The sequence below is a fragment of the Piliocolobus tephrosceles genome, chromosome 10 (genome assembly GCF_002776525.5).
Source record: "Piliocolobus tephrosceles isolate RC106 chromosome 10, ASM277652v3, whole genome shotgun sequence".
In the NCBI taxonomy this organism is placed as follows: Eukaryota; Metazoa; Chordata; class Mammalia; order Primates; family Cercopithecidae; genus Piliocolobus; species Piliocolobus tephrosceles.
This window is the reverse complement of record NC_045443.1, coordinates 21749818-21770746: the sequence shown is the minus strand read 5'-3', so window position 1 is coordinate 21770746 and position 20929 is coordinate 21749818. Positions and strand designations below refer to the sequence as shown.

The 20929-nt window shown below is 36.4% G+C and overlaps 1 protein-coding gene across 2 annotated transcripts in view; it reads left to right on the top strand.

Annotated features, from left to right (window-relative positions):
• The window catches only part of SLCO1A2 (solute carrier organic anion transporter family member 1A2), a 143163-nt gene that overhangs the window by 24897 nt on the left and 97337 nt on the right, over window positions 1-20929 (top strand). The window lies entirely within an intron of this gene.

Sequence of the window (20929 nt, the reverse complement as noted above, 5' to 3'; positions counted from 1 at the left end):
GTGTCATACACAGCAGAAGTTTGAATTTGTCATCTTTGTAAGACACGAGTGAATTTTCAAGAATTAAGTGTATCTTATGGTAAGGAACTGATAGAAAGGGGTAAGGATAACAACAAATGTGCATATATGCAAATAAAGAAATCACAGACTTTTGGTATATCTAAACCCAAGTGACCTCAATGGCTGAATCCTATGAAGCTTCAGGAATAAATGGAGATATAAGGGGAAGGTATATAAAAAGGGCATAAAAGAGAAATCAAAAGTCATTTACAATGAGGTGAGAGGAGATTTAAAAGCATAAGAGTAATGGAAGACCTACTCCATGGTAGGAATTATTCTAGGTACCACAGATATGACAGGGAACAAAACAAGATTAGAATGAACAACTGCTACGTAACCAAACGAATAAAAAAATTCATTTGTCGGCACTTGCATAGAGATCCATAAGTATATGTAGTCAAGTAGTTTTCGGATAACTTTTTTCATTCATTCTTACACAGAAATTTGCAATTATTTTGAAAGAACAGATTTGTTTCCCTTTAGCTTCATGAGAACATTACGAATGGCTTGGCTCAGACAGTACTTTGTAGTTTGTCTTTTAAAATGATTTGGTTTTTAAATCTTTCTCCAAATTGCTCTTTTTTTTTTTCTTTCTCTCTCTTTTTTTTTTTTTTTTTTTTTCTTTTTTTTTTTTGAGACAGTTTCCCTCTTTGTTGCCCAGGCTGGAGTGCAAAGGCGCGATCTCGGCTCACCGTAACCTCCGTCTCCCGGGTTCAAGTGATTCTCCTGCCTCAGCCTACAGAGTAGCTGGGATTACAGGCATGCCCCACCACGCCGGCTAATTTTGTATTTTTAGTGGAGATGGAGTTTCTCCATGTTGGTCAGGCTGGTCTCGAACTCCCGACCTCAGGTGATCTACCCGCTTTGGCCTACCAAAGTGCTGGGATTACAGGCGTGAGCCACTGCACCCGGCCTCTTTTTTTGTATTTCTAAATTATATTTGTTATCTTAGTTATTAATACAACAACTTAATGTCATGTAAAGCAAATAAATTTCAATTGTCAGTGAAAATGTGCATGCCTGTGTAATCTTAAAAAAATTAAAGTTCTCAAACTAGAAACATTAGTTCATTGATTTCATATACTTACTGAAAGTGTAGTAACATAGTTTGAAGGTGTTTGGTAGAGATTTCAGGAGGAAAGAAACAAACTTGTTTAGAATCTGTGTTCTAATTATTCAATGATTCTACAATTTTAATATTTTCTGTGAAATTTACTGATATTCCAAAAGAAAAAAAAAAACCAAAATAAAATCAAAAGATTTGGAATGATAATGCATTTCCGTAAGAAGATAGTGTACTTAACAAGGTGAATATGAGGTAGGAAGAAGGACTAGACTCCAGAGGCAGGGCTTGATCACCAGACCAAATTGAGAACTAGCTAAAACAGGGCCAATGGAAAGCAGCTTTCCATAAGACACGCCCCCTAGTGTGCCATGTCAGTTTACCATTGCTATAGTAACACGCAGGCGTTACTGCCTCTTTCCACCGCAATGACTGGATGACCCCAAAGTTACTACCACTTCCCTTGAAATTTCTGCCTAAACCACCCCTTAATCTGCATGCAGTTAAAAGTGGGTACAAACATGACTGCAAAACAGCCCCTAAGCTGCTACTCTCTGCATATGGGGTAGCCCTGCCCTGAAGGGCGTATATTATCATTATTGTATATTATATATTATATTATCACAGAGTTATAAATGCCAGAACCGTAACACCGCCTCTTCAATAAAGCTGTTTTCTTCTACCTCCAACTTGCCCCTGAATTCTTTCATGAACAAAGCCAAGAACCCTTGAGGGCTAAGCCCCACTTTGGGGCTCACCTGTCCTGTGTTAAATGTAGTGATGTAGAAAGCATTCGAGGGCCAGTGACACTAAAAATGATTCAACATCAAACATCTAGTTAATGCTGAATCCTGGACCAAAGCCTAGCTTTCTGACTCATGGTCTAGTGTTCATTTAGACAAAAATACTTGCCTATTACCTACATTGTTATTTATTCTATTTTCATAGCTTTTTTTTTCTCTAAGATGTTAAGGGTGCCAAACATAACATTCAAAATGGATCCTCTCTTACGCTAAGAGAGGGTACATAAGCAAAATGTTCTATCTAAGGAAAGAACAGGAAGACCCGGTATTTTATAAGGACTACCATATGTCAGGCACAGTCATATAATTGATATGTAATATCTCACTTCATCTTTGCACCTCTACGGTGGTTATCATTTGCCCTAATTTATAAATAATGAAACTGAGATTCAAAGAATATAAGCGACTTGCTTAAGGTTACAGAGGTACTCAGGGGCAGAGTGAAAGACAAATTCTCATCTGTCTGTTTCAGGATATTTCTTTCTTTGTTAAAAAGGATCTATATTTTCATATTCAAAATTGCTAATTGCTTTCTCTAAGTTGTATATCTTGTTATAACACCTTGAATAATTTTGCTACAGCCAGATGTGACCTTATGCTGATCTCGTATAATGTTTAGTAAAATCAACATCTATCCCAATCTCAAATAGCTTCAGAGTTTACATGCTCCCTACAGCACTAATGAAAGTGAAGGTGGTATGTGAATATTTAGATTATCTTAACAAGGGCATAAGCTCCTTTCTAAAGGACAAGCATCACTGTCACTTATCTTGGTATATCCCCTTTAGCCTTGCTAAGACAAAGTGTGAATAAGGTGCTGGCAGCTTTTGCATCACCTGGGAGCTTATTAGAAATGCAGAATCTCAGGCCGCAGCTTGGATCCACTCTACGAAAATCTGCATTTCAAAAATGATCTTTCCGCTGGGCGCGGTGGCTCACGCCTGTAATCCCAGCACTTTGGGAGGCCGAGGTGGGCGGATCACGAGGTCAGGAGATCTAGACCATCCTGGCTAACACAGTGAAACCCCATCTCTACTAAAAATACAAAATAAATAAATAAATAAATAAATAAATAAATAAATAAATAAATAAAATTAGCTGCGTGTTCTGGCAGGTGCCTGTATTCCCAGCTACTCAGGAGGCTGAGGCAGGAGAATCGCTTGAACTCAGAAGGCGGAGCTTGCAGCGAGCCAAGGATCGCGCCACTGCACTCCAGCGTGGGAGAAAGAGCAAGACTCCATCTCAAAACAAACAAAGAAACAAAACAAAAATGATCTTTTCTTAGTGATTGCGTACACACTACAGTTGAGAAAAACTGTCCCGTAATACATTCCATTTATTTATGGATTCAGTAAGTATTTACTGAGGTTCTACTTTGTGGTAGGAGTTATTCCAGGTACAAGAAATATGACAGTGAAAGAAACACATTCCTGTTCTCACGCAGCTTATAGTCTGTAAAAGAAACAGAGTAAGCAAGTGAACAGTAAATGTGCAATTACAAATAGTAAGCACTGCGGAGAAAAAAAAAATATGGCAGAGTGAGAAAAAAAAAGGTGACATTTATGCTGAATTGCAAAGCCTAAGAGCTAACGGAAGAGTGATGGGGAAGTATTCAAGAGCAGAGAAAGCATATGCCAATTCTCGTGAATGAAGGCAAAAGCTGCATGATGCTGGAGACCCAAGCAGGAACCTGCAGGTGTAGGGCTCTGAAGGTTGTGTTAAGGATCTTGGATTTATTCAGATGACAATTTGAAGCTCCGGAAGAAGTCTAAGCAGGGGTATAAAATGTTCTGCTTTGCATCTTTAAAACACCAGTCTGGATGTGGAATAATATGTGATACCTCACTTGGTCTTCACACCTCTACGGTGATTATCATCTGCTCTAATTGATAGATAGTGAAACTGAGATTCAAGGAATATAAACGACTCGCTTAAGGTGAAAGAGCTACTCAAGGGCAGAGTGAAAGACAAATTCTCATCTGCCTGTCCCAGGATATTTGTGGAATGAATTAGAGGGTGGCAAGTGTAAAAACAGGAAATCTGTTAGCAGACAATGTCAGTGAGATGATGAGGCATTAGACCAGGGTGGCTGCTGAGGAGTTAGAGAAGTAAATGACTCCAAGTCGTATTCATAATCATAACATGCTTTGACAATGACGTAAAGAAAGGGAACAAATGAGAAGAGATTGAAGATAAACATGAATGTCAGGTTAGGATATAATTCATAACATGCATTAATGGGCTTCTTCCTATCAAATTTTAAAAGTAAAAGATGCTTTATCTATCATTTGAAAAATAATTTTTATGTTTTATCAAATTTGTATGTGTTCAAATGGTATTAGAAGACTAATAATAATCACAGCTGTCCCTTGCCTTAATCTGCCCACCCATAAATTTTGCTCTCCACAGGCACTCAATTTTAACTATTTTAGCTGTTTCTACATTTTTTAAAAACTATTTTAGCTGTTTCTACATTTTTTAAAAAACTATTTTAGCTGTTTCTACATTTCAAAAATATTTACTTCTCTGGTCACTCTTGATTTATTAAATTTACATTTTATATGTTGATATCCCATATTAGAGGACGAAGATTCAGCTCTCCTCACTTTTCTTCTCTACCACCATCCTAAAATAGTTTACCAGATTTTTTGAATTATATCAATATTAGATGTACATCTTTTTTCTATTTACATTTTAAACTGTTTCTTGTGGGAACTTTCAAATGTATATAAAATCAGAACAATTATCAACAAATGATCTATTCTTGCTCACTCTATATTCCTACCTACTTTCCTCCCACCTCCCACTGTATTATTTAAAACAAATCCTAGAGATCACATAATTTTAACTCTACATTTTTTAGTGTTATAAAAGATAAGGACATTTTATAGAGCAGAGCTATAAAACCATTATCGCATCTAAACATACAATTTACAGGAATTCCTTAATATAAATAAATAATTCATTCAGCATTCACATTTTCCAATTGTTTACAAATAAAAATTTAACTGGTTTGTTGGATTCAGGATCTAAAGAAGATTGCATTTGGTTGTTCTATGTGACTCTTTAATTTATAATTGTCTGTCCTTTATTCTTCTTATTGTTGATATTTAAAAAATGGGGTCTTTTGTTGTGTAGAATTCCCCACATCCTGGATTTTGCTGATGGCATATGTGTGGTATTATTTAACATGTTCCTTTCTCATTTGCATTTCCTCTATACTTGTAGTTTGATCCAGAGGCTTGATATGATTCAGCTTCCATTATTTTGGTAAGAATCTGTCTCACGTGATGTTGTTTATTTCCTATTGCATTATATCAAGGGGCATATAATATGTTTTATGAGGCTAAGAATGATCAGTGAGTTCAGATAGCAGGCAAGTTGTTCATTCTGAGTTCTCTGTCAGCCTTTCATTTATTGGTTTTTAGCAATCTTTGATGATAATTGCCTGAAATACTTTTTATTAGGGGTTGAAAGATAGTGCTAGTCTAATTTGTCATTCCTTTGTCATTTATTAGTTGAAATTCTTCAATAAAAGAGAACATCTCTTGTTAACTATTTGATTACCTTGAGGCAGTTTTAAATGAAAGGCAAGATATATGATTTTTCTTTTTCATTTTTTGAAATATACTTTACTATATATGTACTTTGATTTCCTTTGTCTTTTTCGTATTAAAATTATCCCATGTTGGATCAATAGGAATCCCTTCCAGTTGCCTTCTATGTCTTGCTGACACTGTCTCAGTACTTTGATAGCTTTATTAATTTCTGATGAATGGCATGATTTGATGACAGCCTAAATGCTGATTACTATTGAACCGAGTAATATGCTATGAGTATTTTCCTTTCTTATATAACCTTTTGTTTTTCTTCTAACTAACATTTGCCTCTTTTTCGATTGTTCAGTTTTAGATTTGCAAATTGTCTCACAGAATGATAAAATAGGATATGACCACCCTTCATATGATAATATTTCCTTCTTATTTCCAACTTTCCCTCTCACTGCCCATTCTTATGGAAGTCTCTCTCCTATGGCCTCTGACCTCTTCCTTTTCTCCAAACTGATTGCTCTTTAGGGTTGCCGTCCAGTTGTTTTTATCTGTTTGTTTTTGTACTGAGAAATACTTCCAGCATTCTTCCATTTTAAATATACTGTTCTTGTTTTCTTGATTTACATCCTTATTTTGATGGAACATACACTGCAGTAGCTTACTGAGAATGGGCACATGAAAGACTGAGACCTTTTGTTTCTGAGCATAGTTCTAAACACATGATTTTTATTCAGAATTATAAAGGCATTATTTCATTGTATTCTAATCACTAATGTGGCTATAAAGAAAAGCAGTTTTTGATTTTTTATATTTCATTGCTTAAAATCTCTCTGTAGAAGTCCTTAGGATCTTTTCTGTGTTCCTGATATGTTTAAATTCATGATGATATGCTTTGGTGTGGATCTTTTTTTATTGACTGAGCTGGAAACTCAGTGTATCTTTTAAGAAGTAAATTTGTGTTCTTTAGTTCTGAAAAGTACTTTTGAATTTTTTCTTGATATTTGTCTCCTCTCCATTTTCTCTGCTTTCCTCCCCAAAAGGCTTTTTAGAATTGAATTTATTATTCTTGTATTTATTTATACATATTTTCACTATTTTTTGATCTCTTTAATTTTTTAACTTCTTAAAGTTCCTAATCTACCAACTTTTCCATAAAAAAACTAACTTTTACAGTCTTATTTTTAATTTTTAAGAGATCTTCCTTTCTGAATCTTCTTTTATAGTATCCTGCTTTTGTTTCACTGATGTAATATCCATCCTTATCTCTGAGGTTACTATTTACAGCTTTCTCTTTTCTGGTTTCTTTTTAAAATTCTCTTTCTGTTGTGGTCTTCATTTCCTTCAGATCCCTTTTAAAAAAAAATCTTTTGATGCTTTTATTTCTTATTGGAGCTTTCTTTAAATATCTGATGATCCTTATTGGCCCATTTATTTATTTTTTTATTGGTGTCATTTTACACCTTCCTTTAGGGATTATCAAAATGCAGTAAACTGCATATATTTAAAATGTATAATTTGACTGTTTTTGGTCAATGCACACACCTCTGAAACCATCACCACAATCAATGTAACAGACATTTCCATCCTCCTAAAATGCTGTCTTGTAACCTTTTTTAAGTTTATCTCTTGTTATACTTCCTCATTTCCTTCCACTCACCAACCTCCTCATCAGGTAACTGCTGCTGTGTTTTTTGTTTCTATGGATTTGTTTGCATTTTCTAGAATTCTGTACAAATGAGATAGTATAGCATGTATTCCTTTTTGCCTGACTTTTTTTTTCATTCAGCATAATGATTTTGAAATTTATCTGCATTCTGTAATCATGTGCGTATTTTAAATTGTGGAATAGTGTTTCATTGTGTGAATATATTACAAAATGTTTAGCCATTTTGTTAATGGACTTCGGGTTGTTTCTAGTTTGAGGCTATTACAAATAAAGCTGCTACAAATATTAATGTACAAGTCTTTGTGTAGACACATGCTTCTTCTTTTCTGTTGTTTAAGTATGTAGGAGAGAGTAAGAAGTCCATTAATTTTTATTAGGGAGACACTACAACATTGATTGGGTGTTTCATGCATGGACATGGCTTGCCAAATGGTGGATTTCATTGTATGGTTATTGGGTAGGAACAAGATCATTTATCTGGGAGACTCCCAAATATCAGTATTTGTGGTTCTTTTAGCCAGGGAATTTCAGGTTTGTGGATTTTTTTTTTCACTTTTTTTTTTTTTTTTTTTAAGTCACTAATGTTTTCCACAAGGAGCGAATAGTCAAGTTGAGGAAGAGGGTTAATAATTTAGTTGATTTTCCCTGTTTTTAATCTAGTGTTTTTCTTCTTCCCTTTATGGTGATTGGTTTCCACAGACCTAGAGTCTAAAGTTTAATTTATCCAGAGATTAAACTCTTGTTGGGATTAGAGAAGGTCATTACCTGGATATTTGGAAGGAAGTATGTGGGGAGGGTCTCTCTTAAAGTCCATAGTCTTAAAGTATATAAAAATCTTCTAGCTTTTAGTCTTATCCCATGGCCTTGCTTCTAAGTTTTCTGGGGTCTAAAAATCCCTAGACTTGCAGGCACACTGGAGTAGCAGCTTGCTTCTTGTTAATATTGCCTTCTTAGCTAAGGGTAGGATTTTGAAGAGAAGTCATTATCTCTCCTCAGTCTTTTGCCACCTTCCAAATATATGTGAATATTTTCAGCCTGTTATTGTTTCCTCGCTCATTCTTTTTGTCCATGTGTTCTTTTTATTTCTTTGCTTTCATTTTAATATTGCCATAGTTAAATGAAGTGTAACATTACATGTTAATTCCTTCAGGAATCTGTTTGTGGCTTTGGTAGGTATTTATGTATTAGAATTCAGTGTTTAATGGTTTGCATCTTTATATTTTAAAAGTATCTCCAACAAATTGCTTTTTATTTTTCTTTTAATTTTTCCAATATTGTTAATTTATTGTTTATAAAATTTTTCATGTTTCAAAGTTAATTTTTAATTATGACAAATTAAAAAGAAACTAAATATTGAAAAGTATTGACTACTGATAAAATATAAGGTACAAAATTATCTATGTATGATGATAGAACTATACACAATATTTGCATACAATAAAAGAAAACAAAAATATCATAACAGTTTTTGTGTTAATGTTAGGTCATGGCTGATATTTCTCTACGCATTTTTAATGTTGGTACATAGTTTTAAAACCATCTTGTTAGTGGATTGCCACATAGTTTAAAAGTTGTATCTTTGTTCTAAACATTTTTTGGAGAGGAAAACATGTGTTTCTAAATCTGTGCTGTTTGGTATCAAACAATACTTTTTCTATTTCATTCCACTATGAATGCTTAAATAACATGATTTTCTATGCAAAAAGCTGCAAATTAGCAAGCTTAATGACTTTTTCCAACGTTACTTTCATCTCTTTGTATCACAGATTCCCTTTGCTGGAGAACATTCTAGAAGTGTCTTTTAAAAAATTATTCTTTTCTACCATTCTTTAAAATGTAGCACGGACATTTTTAAGTTTATTAAATGGAAAATACCTATTCCAACACTCTCTTCATATCTCCTTTTATCTGATTCAAAACATGTAAGTAAAGTTTTGAAAAGAGGCAGGAGACCAACTCACTCCATCCTGCCCCACCTCATGTCACCCACTCACTGAAGTCTGAGTAAGAGTGAGCAGTGCCCTCTCACTTAGAGCTTTATTATCTTTGTGTGCTTTTGTGGATAATTCGGTATTTAATGGTTTGCATGTTTGTATTTTTAAAATGTCTCAAGAAATTTTCTTAAGCAAGAACATGTGTTTTCTAATATTGTTTTAATATTTTAAAAGAAAATGCATTTCTTAAGGACTCCTGAAATCTTGTTATTTCAGACGTACAGATTAGGAGCTTTAGAAAGGCTTGATGATTCTTCTAAATAAAAACAAAAAATAAACACAGAAAGAAATGAAAAACAATCACTGAGTTAGAAGAAAACTTAAGAATAATTTAACTCTCCCGTAATACTTGAATTATTCATTCAATAATACTTAGAGCATCTATTGGACACTAAATTCTTATATATAGTCTAATTGGAGATTTGGTCAACAAATGGGAAAATAACAATGACATTTCCAACCTGTTGGGACAAAAAGTGCTGTAACACCATGTGGCTTAAAAAACAGAAATTTCCTGTTTCACAGTTCTGGAGGCAAGAAGTCTAAGATTAGGTGTCAGCAGGGTTGGTTCTTTCTGAGAGCTGTTCCATGTCTCTTCCTAACTTCTGGTAGTTTCCTGGCAATCTTTAGTGTTCCTTGGCTTGTAGAAGAAGCATCACCTGATCTTTGTCTTTATTTCCATGAGGGATTATCCTTGTGTGTGTGTCTCTGTGACCAAATTTCCCCTTTTTATATATCCACCAGTTATATTATACTAGGGTCCCAAAGTATCTCAGTATAACTTCATCTTAACTTAATTACTTTGGAAATAACTCCGTTTACAAATGTGGCTTCATTCTGAGGCACTCTTTGGACTTCAACAGATGTATTTTGCGGGGGGGACACAATTTAACCCATAAAGGTTTTCCGGACATTCTATAATTTTTGTTTGTTTTTATCCTTTCTTTAACTCAATAGATTTTGTTCATAAATCTTTCTCAGTGAAATTATTTCTTTTATTATTTGTGCTCAGTGTTTTCTGTATTATTGCTATTTGGGACTTTATTAAATTTATATCTTGTCCCGACCTGCAGGACAGTCGAACGGGCCCTGGAAGGGGGAGTGGGAATGGAGGAGACAAGAAAACACGAGAAATGGAGACAAGACAAATAGCCTGATCAAGTCTCGTTTATTGAATTCAGGGTCATGCCTTATATAGGCTGGCAGGGGAACAGGTTGGGCCAGGGCGGTGACGGGGGCGGGGAGGGGGGCGGTCTTCTCAAATTACAATTGCGCATGCGCCGTGGGTTTTTAATTCTCCCGGGCGCGGGATCGCACCTGCGCCTTAGGTTGCATATATTCCTGGGCGCGAAAAAGTCGGCGCGCGCGGGAAAGGTTTAGGCGCGCACGGGAAAGGTTTTAGGCGCGCGCGGGAACAGTTTATAATGAAGAACCTGGAAATGTGCCATTTTGTCTCCGCTTTGCGGAGATCAAGCAACAGAGGTCGGCTAACTCCGGGCCTCATGGCTCCGGACAATATCTGTAATCTAAAATATAATCTATTTCAGTAGAGGTTCCATGAGCGCTGGAAAAGGAATATTTTCTGTTTAAGATACAAAAGTTCTTGCTGCTGTATAGATCTCCATACAATCTACTTTATTAAAAATGTTATTTAAGTCTCACAAATCTTTGTTTATACTTTTTACCTTACTAGATCTTGGACTGCAAGAGAATTAAGCTACTATTATTTAAATATTTCTGCCAGTTTGTCTTTGCATCTCCTGTGTTTTCTGCTTCATGAAGTTGTTTACTCATTAGGTGCATAGAAATGTATAACACTTATATCTTTACTGTGAATTGTTCCCTTTAGTATATTTAAAGTACTTTCCTATGTCACATTTAATGTTTTTTCAAAAGCTCTGAATTTTACCTTTTCAAATATCATGATCATGACTCATTTTTTTCTTACCTTTCTCCTTCCTTTTTCTCTCTGCCTTATTTTCTTTTGTATCCCACCGTGCCCGTTCTTTTATTGTTATCTTTATGTATAAATTTGTATTTAGTGTGTCTCTCTCATACACAGCATAAAATTGAGATTTGTTTTGGGAGTTAATCTGAAAAGCTCTTTCTTTTAGTAGGTAAATTAAGCCTGCATATTTCTTTTTCTTTTTTCTTTTTTGAGACAGAGTCTCGCTCTGTCGCCCAGGCTGGAGTGCAGTGGCGCCCAGGCTGGAGTGCAGTGGCGCGATCTCGGCTTGCTGCAAGCTCCGCCTCCCGGGGTCACGCCATTCTCCTACCTCAGCCTCCCGAGTAGCTGGGACTACAGGCGCCCACCTTTAGTAGAGACGGGGTTTCACCTTGTTAGCCAGGATGGTCTGGATCTCCTGACCTTGTGATCCGCCTGCCTCGGCCTCCCAAAGTGCTGGGATTACAGGCGTGAGCAACCGCGCCTGGCCAAGCCTGCATATTCCTTAATATAATAGGTATGTTTGGGCTTAGCTCTGTCATATGAATAATGAAAATTATTCTACAGTGCTTAATATTACCAGACTTTATTCAAGAATTATATATAAAAATTTTAAATTTAATTCTTACATAAATCATCATTTAAAAATATATGGTGAAACTGAGGTACAGAGAGGGTAATAACATACTCAAAGTCACAGAGCTAGTTACTTATAGAGCTGTGATTCAAATTGAGTCTGATTCTTGAATTTTTTTCTCTGTCACTATACAGGGTCTTTATTTTATGCCTTTTGTGATAATCTTGTGTAATTCCCTAAAATCTATTTTCCAGTTCGCAAATCATCCCTTTCATCTGTATCTGATAGGCTGTTACTCATTCAATACTATTTTAATATCAAAGATTAAGTTAGTTTAGTTCTAAATACTTCTTGGCCATTTTAAGTAGTCTTTTTTGGCTAATTAAAAATAATCCATTTTAAAATCTTTTAACCATTTTATATATCATTAGTTTATACTGTGTATCTGATAATTTCAGCATACAAATTTTCTCTTAAACTTAATCTGTATTTTGTTTCTGAGAACTCTCAGTTATAGTAGTTTGGTTTTTGTTTATAAGATCATCTGTTTTTGAACTTAATCTGTAAGAATCCTAAGTGTTTATGTTGGAAATATTCCCTGAGAAAAGATTTGGTTGCATGTGCCACTATACAGATTTTCCTAACATCTAGGATCACTTCAGCTCCATTGGGGGATTAAGGGTAATATAGGAGACTCATATCAGCTCCCTAACCTTGAGACAGACTCAAAGTTCAGGTCTCCCAGGTGGTAGGCCTTGTCTCAGTATTTGCTCCCAGAACAACTTCCTCTCACTTATTGATTACTCATGGCTTTCTGTTCAGATTTCAGCTCATTGCCTACCCCCTCACACTTCGAGGTTTCTTTTCCTTTTTGTGAGCTTAGTCATAAAAATATGTTTGTCTTAACTTATCTAAGTTCTAGTTGTCTTTTAGTGGGAGGACTCTTCAGGATAAAGTCATACTTCAGGAAATAGAGATGTGTATGCACATTTTAAAGACTTCTGAGCTGTATAGACAAATTCTACTCTATAAAGGTTGTAATAATCCATAGTCCTCTAGAAATGTTTTAGTGGCTCTGGTCTTCTTAAAATTGCCAACACAGGACATTATAATAAAATAATATACATGGATCATATGTTAAAGAAAAGTAGTATCTTTGTGTTAAGTTGGTTTTTATTTTTGATAGTAGCGATTTAAAGTGTATTTTTGGACATTTGTGCAATTTACTTTTTAGTCACCTAGAAATATAGATGTAGATATTGGGATAGGTCTGACCTGGAGATGCAGAAAGCTTTGCCCATAGAGTATATAATCAAAGGAGTGCATGCATAACAACAGTAAATTAAGACAAAGAGTATCTCAGGAAACACGAGAATTCATGAGTCATACTGAGAAGTAGGAGCCAAAGAAAGATATGGAAGTGCTCAAAGATGACTTCTTGGGAGACATTAGTAGTGTCAGCAATCAAATGAAGAAAAAATTCAAAGAAAGAAAGGTTGTTATGAGTGTTCCATGATGAAGATAACGTAGGATGAAGGCTGAAAAACAGAAATTTGAATTTAAAAGCAAAAGTTTACCGACGACCATAGCTAGACTGCTTTTAGGTAAGGACAGAAACAGATACAATGGAACAGCAGGACTGTCCTGAACAACTGCTAATGTAGATTCAATGTGTTGTATCATATTGAGAGTCAGGGATCTTTTGAGACTACGATGGAAAAAATTGATTTTTTTTTTTCTGGAAAATGCTCACATGCACACACAATCTAAATATTGAATGCAGTATCTAGAGAGTCACATTTCCTCTGATAACCATCTTTATCTGAATTCTCTTATTGTCACCTAATTTAAAAAGTTTCATCATAGGAGAAAGGAGAAATACCAATACCTTCAGGAGAGATTAGGGGTAGGTTAAGGTAACATGTAAAAAACACCTGGCATTTACTAAACACATGTTCAGTGAATGCTTGTTGATTTTTCAGTAGCCACCAGGAAAGGAGAGGAAAAATATAATTGTTGGCACAATGTCCCCAGAGAACTTAGAGGCAATGGGATCATGAGTGTAGTGGAGATATTAGTGTTTTAAGGAGGAGGGAAGTGGACTTTGGAAATATCAGTTTATTCAGAATATGTTTTATGTCATGAATTGTGTTAGAACATTCTTATGCAATATCTCCCATAATCTTCAAACAACCCTAATGTTACCTTTTACAGTGAGCATTTGAGTGTTTAGAGAGGTTAAGTAACTTTTTCTTTTTTTTTTTTTTTTGAGACTGAGTCTCGCTCTGTGTCCTAGACTGGAGTGTGGTGGCACAATCTCGGTTCACTGCAAGCTCCGCCTCCCAGGTTCACACCATTCTCCTGCCTCAGCCTCCCAAATAGCTGGGACTACAGGCGCCTGCCACCACGCCCGGCTAATTTTTTGTATTTTTAGTAGAGAAGGGGTTTCACTGTGCTAGCCAGGATGGTCTCAATCTCCTGACCTCGTGATCCGCCTGCCTCGGCCTCCCAAAGTGCTGGGATTACAGGCGTGAGCCACCGTGCCCGGCCAAGTAACTTTTTCAAATTCATATTCGAAAGTGACAGGAAGGAGAATCTTACCTCCATGTGTCACACATCAAAGCTGCCACATGGTGAGAGTTATAAAGAAGTTAAAAAATCACTTATTGTAAAAAAGATTGAAGTTCTAGGGAAGATAAATTAGAGAAATTTAAGTCTCAATTTTCACTGGCAAATAGCTGGTGAATGACCACTTGAGAATAGCCATTAGGCTGGCCTTCTACTCTCTACTGACTTGTCAGCAATGTCCCTTTCATCACCTGAAGCAGTGTCCACACAGATCTGCAACTGGTTGGCCCTGCTCCCTGGTCCCTTCCATGCTGATGGCACTGGAAGCAGGGATTGGACCAAGCTTCCGGGAAAAAACCAAGTTGTCCACAGGAGATTTTCACACACGAGCTAAATGAAAAGGGAAAACAAACGGGATATAATCAGGTGCATCAGAACAATCTGCTATCTCCTATCAAGGCCACTGAGCCTTGCCTTTTTGTTTGTTTTCTTTTTTCTTTTTTTCTGAACATCATCCAAAAAATAAAGAGGCTATGAACCTTCCATGTAGTAGAAGCCTTAGGATTAAGCATCCATACTACTGTTCATGTTGATTCAGAAGATCTTTAGCTCTTTGAAACTCTGTTTTTATATATTTTCTTTTGCTCCATATTTGGGAACATTTGAAAAATACTATTACTTTCTGTTGTTTATGTTTGAATTGTATTGCAATTTGATCTCCTGCTAAGTAACTTCCAACTTAAGTAGATATGATAAAATTAACTGTTTCCAACTATTTATTTCTCTTAGTTATAAATTCTTGATAATGAATACTGTGTTTGGATAAAATTATAATGGGGTTTTAAGCAGTAATGTGTACAGTCAAAGGAACTCTCATTAGAATTTGAATGTTTAAACGGACCTTATGATTATTTAAGGGGGACTATTCTGTTATTTTGTTGTAGCACTGCTCAGAGAGGTAGCATATAATTAAAGCTGAAATCTAACTATTTTATAACCATTGTTCTAAAGTTTAATAACTTGTGCCAAAAGTTTCTTTGAAGATCGGTGGTTTCACTTTAAATGTAAATTGAGCTGGACAAACTGGCCAAGTTTACTGAGATATTTTTGCATACACCTTGTGTACTTCTCCCAGTTCCCACAAGAACAATCAACCAAGCAATGAACTAAACAAACATGTAAAGCAACCAGGAAAAAACATTTTTAGTTTAATGTTTCAGTATAAATGGATTGAAGCTATTTCTCACAGTATGCTTTTGGCTGTGGATGGAAGAGCCAACACTTGTGTATTCTGAACAAATATTTTGAGTTTCAGAGGCCCAGAGCAACCAAGTTTTGTCTATAAACAACAGATGACAGGTATTAATTAGTAAAGAGTGTGTTCATATGTGGGCAACCTTGATGGGCTCTTGATTGACGGCTGGTATTTTCAGACACAACCACACATAGCTGTAGTAGCACTGTTAATAGGAAGATTCAAGTAAAATGTTCAATTAGGGGACGCCCTCAATCAGATGATCTTATTGAAATCAGGTGAAGGGAGGAACTATGGTAATAAGCCAGTTACTGCAAAAATAGAATGAGATTAATTGAGATTTTACCGACACTATGAAATTGGAGTTATAAGACTAAAGCCCTATAGGGCTTTTAATGACTCAAACCTCATAGAATTTTGTCTAATTGCTGCCATCCACCTGTCCTGGTTTTTCCTCTCTTCGCATTTCCCCAGATCAGTTCAGTTTAGGGGATGTTGCTCTGTAGTGAAATGCTTGGTGACATCCAATTCTAACCTTTCAACCTATGAAATAAAATAGCAGACCTTTTGAGTGAGTATGAGGCTGAAGCAATCGAGGGTTTGATATTTTCCATGAGAGTGTGAGACCCTGGAGGCATCTTGAATTCCTCTCAATCTGTCCTTCAGATTTTATCCCGAGATTTTGTTTATGCCACACACTGCTAAACCTTCTTTGAAATTCAAGAAAATTCCTCCTAAGGGCAATTTCGAATCAGTCTAAACTGGGACCCAAAGGATTAGGGGATGTTGGTGAGGTTGTGTAATATTTATCTGACCTCAGATATTTGGAAACAAAGCCTGGTCTTGGAACACTTTGTATATTCCCTTCAATAATAGTCTATTCCTAAACTTTTATTTTTATTTTTATTTTTTATTTTTGAGACAGAGTTTTGCTCTTGTTGCCCAGGCGGGAGTGCAATGGCATGATCTCAACTCACTGCAACCTCCGCCTCCCGGGTTCAAGCAATTCTCCTGCCTCAGCCTCTTGAGTCACTGGGATGTGAGGCACACACCACCATGCCCGGCTAATTTTTTGTACTTTTTAGTAGAGAGGGGGTTTTACCATGTTAGCCAGGCTGGTCTCGAACCCTTGACCTCAGGTGATGCACCCACCTTGGCATCCCAAAATGTCAGGATTACAGGCATGAACCACTGTTCCCCGCCTAAAATTTTACTAGTAGTATTTATAAGTATTGTAAGGCATCTAAAAAAAAAAATGCAAGGCACCAAATGGATGATGCTCCTGGAGGTAATTTGAACTTTCCTGAACTGCATGGAGATTTTTCTTTAGCAGGTCTGTTTAGGAATATGTTGCAGGTGGACTGTAGACCACACTTCGAGAAATTGCACTAATAAAACAGGACAACTGACTTGCTTTTTATTCCAAGCAAACATTGAACTTTGTGACCTCCATGCTTGTACCTCTCAGGTTACAAAACACATTTTGCCATGTCACGTATTTGTTTATATTTCTTATCTATTGGCTTCCAAGCTGCTAACTTCTTATTTACTCAATGCCTCCCATAATGCCTTGTACACACTTAGGCGCCATGTTATTATAGTATGATGGTTAAGAGCCAGGGCTTTAGAGACTTACAAACTGGGTTGGAATACAGTCTGTGTTGTTGCTGTGAGCAAATTAATATATCTGAATCTGTATTTCCTCATTTATAACAATGAGTAACAAGAGATTTTAAGTTACCTAGTATATACTTATTTAAAAAACCCCAGAAATATATGTTAGAAAACTATTAAAATAAAAATCTAATTTCACTTCCCAGAGATATTGCAACATGCCTTTTTTTTTTTTTTTGGAGACGTAGTCTTGCTCTGTTGCCAGGCTGGAGTGCAGTGGCACCATCTCTGCTCACTACAACCTCCAGTTTTTGGGTTCAAGCGATTCCCCTGCCTCGGTCTTCTGAGTAGCTGGGACTACAGGCGCCCACCACCATGCCCGGCTAATTTTTTTTGTATTTTAATAGAGACAGGGTTTCACCATGTTGGTCAGGATGGTCTCGATCTCCTGACCTCGTGATCTGCCAGCCTCGGCCTCCCAAAGTGCTGGGATTACAGGCGTGAGCCACTGTGCCTGACCTGAAACATTTATTTTTAATTTATATTTATTTGCATGTCAATTTAAAGTAATGTGCCATTCAGATCATTTTTGTAGTGTGCCTTTTTTAAAAGAACATGCTATGAATACTTTTCCATATTAATAGTGTTTTAACTTGTAACTTTAAATAACCATATTTTATTCTTATTATATTTGTATAAAATAAACAATTCCATAATATCAGACATTTAGCTTTTTTTCTCCCTTTTTTTGTATTTTACTAAAACAAAGCTGTGGTGAATATTCCTTTGTACAATCTCTTGTCAATTTTTTCTTAAGTTATTCTGAAAAGAATAACTTGAGACTTTATAGTCTTAAGACTATAAACTTAAGACTTTATAGTTTGAAGATTTTATACATTTTTTAAGATTTTATACTTACTACTTAATTGCCACTGAAATATTTATACTGTCATCATCAACAAGTGAAGTATCTCTACCAATGTTACCTATCATAAGAAAGAACTCTTTGACAATTTGATAATTGGAAAATGGCAACTAATTTGTGTTTCAAAATTTATTTTCAATTCAGCAAATACTGATGTGCATCTCCTCTGTTCCAGTCACTGAACGTTGGGAAGGGGAAGTGATTCAGAGGTGAGCAAGGCAGATCAAGTTTCTACTCTGATGGAACTTAAAGTCTAACAACTTTAAACAAGTAGCAATTAAAGGTGTGATGATGAAGAGCACTGAAGGTTATGTTCTAGGTTCAGGGTGTTTGATTAGGCCTCCTAAAGTGGCACTTACAGGTGAATCGAAGTTAGCCAAGGTGGGAAAGGAAGGCAATGCAGGGAGCCACAGAAGTAAAATCTTTCCAGACTGGCCGATGCTGGAGAAACTGAAGAAAACAGTTTGGTTAGTGCATGGAGTATAACAGAATGAGTCAAAATGAGGCCCGAGAGTAGCTAGGTGTCAGATCCCATAAGGCCTTGGAAGGTATGTTAAGATTGAGGACTTTATTTTGAAGGTTAGATGTTTCATTTTTAAGAAAATAATTCTGACTGAAGTTTGAGAATTGAGTACAAGAAAACAAGGATGCATGTGGGGAGCCCAGATGGAAGGCAACGGTGTGGACCACAGTGGCTTGCAGTGTATATTATTCAGAACTCTTTGATTGCAAGTGATAGAAATTTAACTCAAGCCACTAAAGCAAAGTGGAGAATTGGTTGATTCTTATGACCCAAACATGAAAAGTAGAAGTTTCATCTGGGCCGCTCAGCAGAATAGAAACCAAGGACTCCAGTGCTCTTAATAGTCTATCTTTACCCCTCCCCAACGTTTCTGTTCTCTTCTCTTATTCATCTTTTTTCTATCCTTCTTGTTATATCTCAAACTAATGATCTCAGACTGACTTCCTCTACATGGCTGAAAACAAGGCCAGAGGTGACTCTTGTAATACAAATATTATTGCCTCACCATCTGGAAAGGGACAGATCCTCTCTCCTCCCCTTTTTAAAAATATATCTTAATTTTTACAGGAATTTTAGGTTTATGTCAAATAGACTGGAGGTACACAGATTTCCCATATGCCTCCTACCTCCACAACTGTATGTACTCCTCCATTAACATCCTCTACCAGAGTAGTACATTTGTTATAACTGGTGAACCCACACTGATCCGTCATTACCACCCAAAGGCCTTAGTTTACATAAGTTGTTCATTTTGGTGTTGTATAGTCTGTGGATTTGGACAAATGTATAATGACATGTGCACACTGTTATATTATTCGGAGTAGCTGCACTGCCCTAAAAATCCACTGTGCTCCATGGACGATAGTATGACTATTAATAACAAGTGGCTGAATTGAATAGATATTAAATTTAAATGAGAAAGATGACTTCTGGCTTTGATTCCTTGTGGTTGATAAATGGCTCAAAGTGCAATGTAAAATGAGGGTGAGGATGATACAGAATGTGATGTCATAGAAACCAAGGGAAGAGAAGACTTTTTAAAAAAGTGAGTTATAAAAAGAATGAGATCCAGTCATTTGCAACAACATGAATGGAACTGAAGATCATTATGTTAAGTGAAATAAGCCAGTCACAGAATGACAGACATCACATATTCTTCCACTTATTTGTGGGATCTAAAAATCAAAACAGTAGAACTCATGGACATAGATAGTAGAAGGATGGTTACTAGTGGCTGGGAAGTGTAGTGGGGGGCTGTGAAGGAGAGGTGAGGATGGTTAATGGTTACAAAAGTAGACAGAATGAATAAGACCCACTATTTGATAGTGGAACAGGGTGACTATAGTCAAAAATGACTTAACCATACATTTTAAAATAACGAGTGTAACTGGATGGTTTGCAACTCAAGGGTTAAATGCTTGAGGGGATGGATACCCCATTCTTCATAATGTGCTTATTTTAGGTTACATGCTGTACCCCTTCTTATGTACCCCATAAACATATACACCTACTATGTACTCACAAAAATTTTTTTAAAAAGGGAGTGGTCCTCATTGTCTGCTATTCCTAAGAGATGGAAAAAAAGAAAGACTAAAAGGTGGATGTTGAATTTAGCAACACTAAAGTTCATTGGACTTCCTGATGCAGAAAGCATAGCACAATGGTTTGGCTGGAAGCCGCAGGTGTTGAGTAATGAGTTGAAGAATTAAATTTCTTTAATTACAGGCATTTCTATTAAAAGTTCTTTGAAGTGTATTATTTTAAAATACATTAATTGGTTTGCCATTTATTCTTTGTACATCTGTTTCTATTTTTTGTCCATATTTCAATTGGTGGTATCTTTTACTTTTTGATATATAAGTGCTATTTATATGATGCTGTTAAATTTGTTCTATATGATTCCATTTTCCCCAGGTTCTTTTTTCTTTCTTTCTTTCTTCTTCTTCTTTTTTTTTTTTTTTTTGAGACGGAATATTTCTCTTTCACCCAGGCTGGAGTGCAGTGGCACGATCTCGGCTCACTGGAACCTCCACTTCCCAGGTTCAAGCAATTCTCCTGTCTCAGCCGCTTGAGTAACTGGGATTACAGATGCGTGCCACCTTGCCCGGCTAATTTTAGTATTTTTAGTGGAGAGGGGATTTCACCATGTTGGCCAGGATGGTGTCGAACTCCTGACCTCAGGTGATCCACACCCCCCTTGGCTTCCCAAAGTGGTGGGATTACAGGCATGAGCCACCGCGCCTGGCCCCCAGATTCTTTTTTTTTTTTTTTGAGACAGAGTCTCGCCCTGTCGCCCAGGCTGGAGTGCAGTGGCCGGATCTCAGCTCACTGCAAGCTCCACCTTCCGGGTTCACACCATTCTCCTGCCTCAGCCTCCCGAGTAGC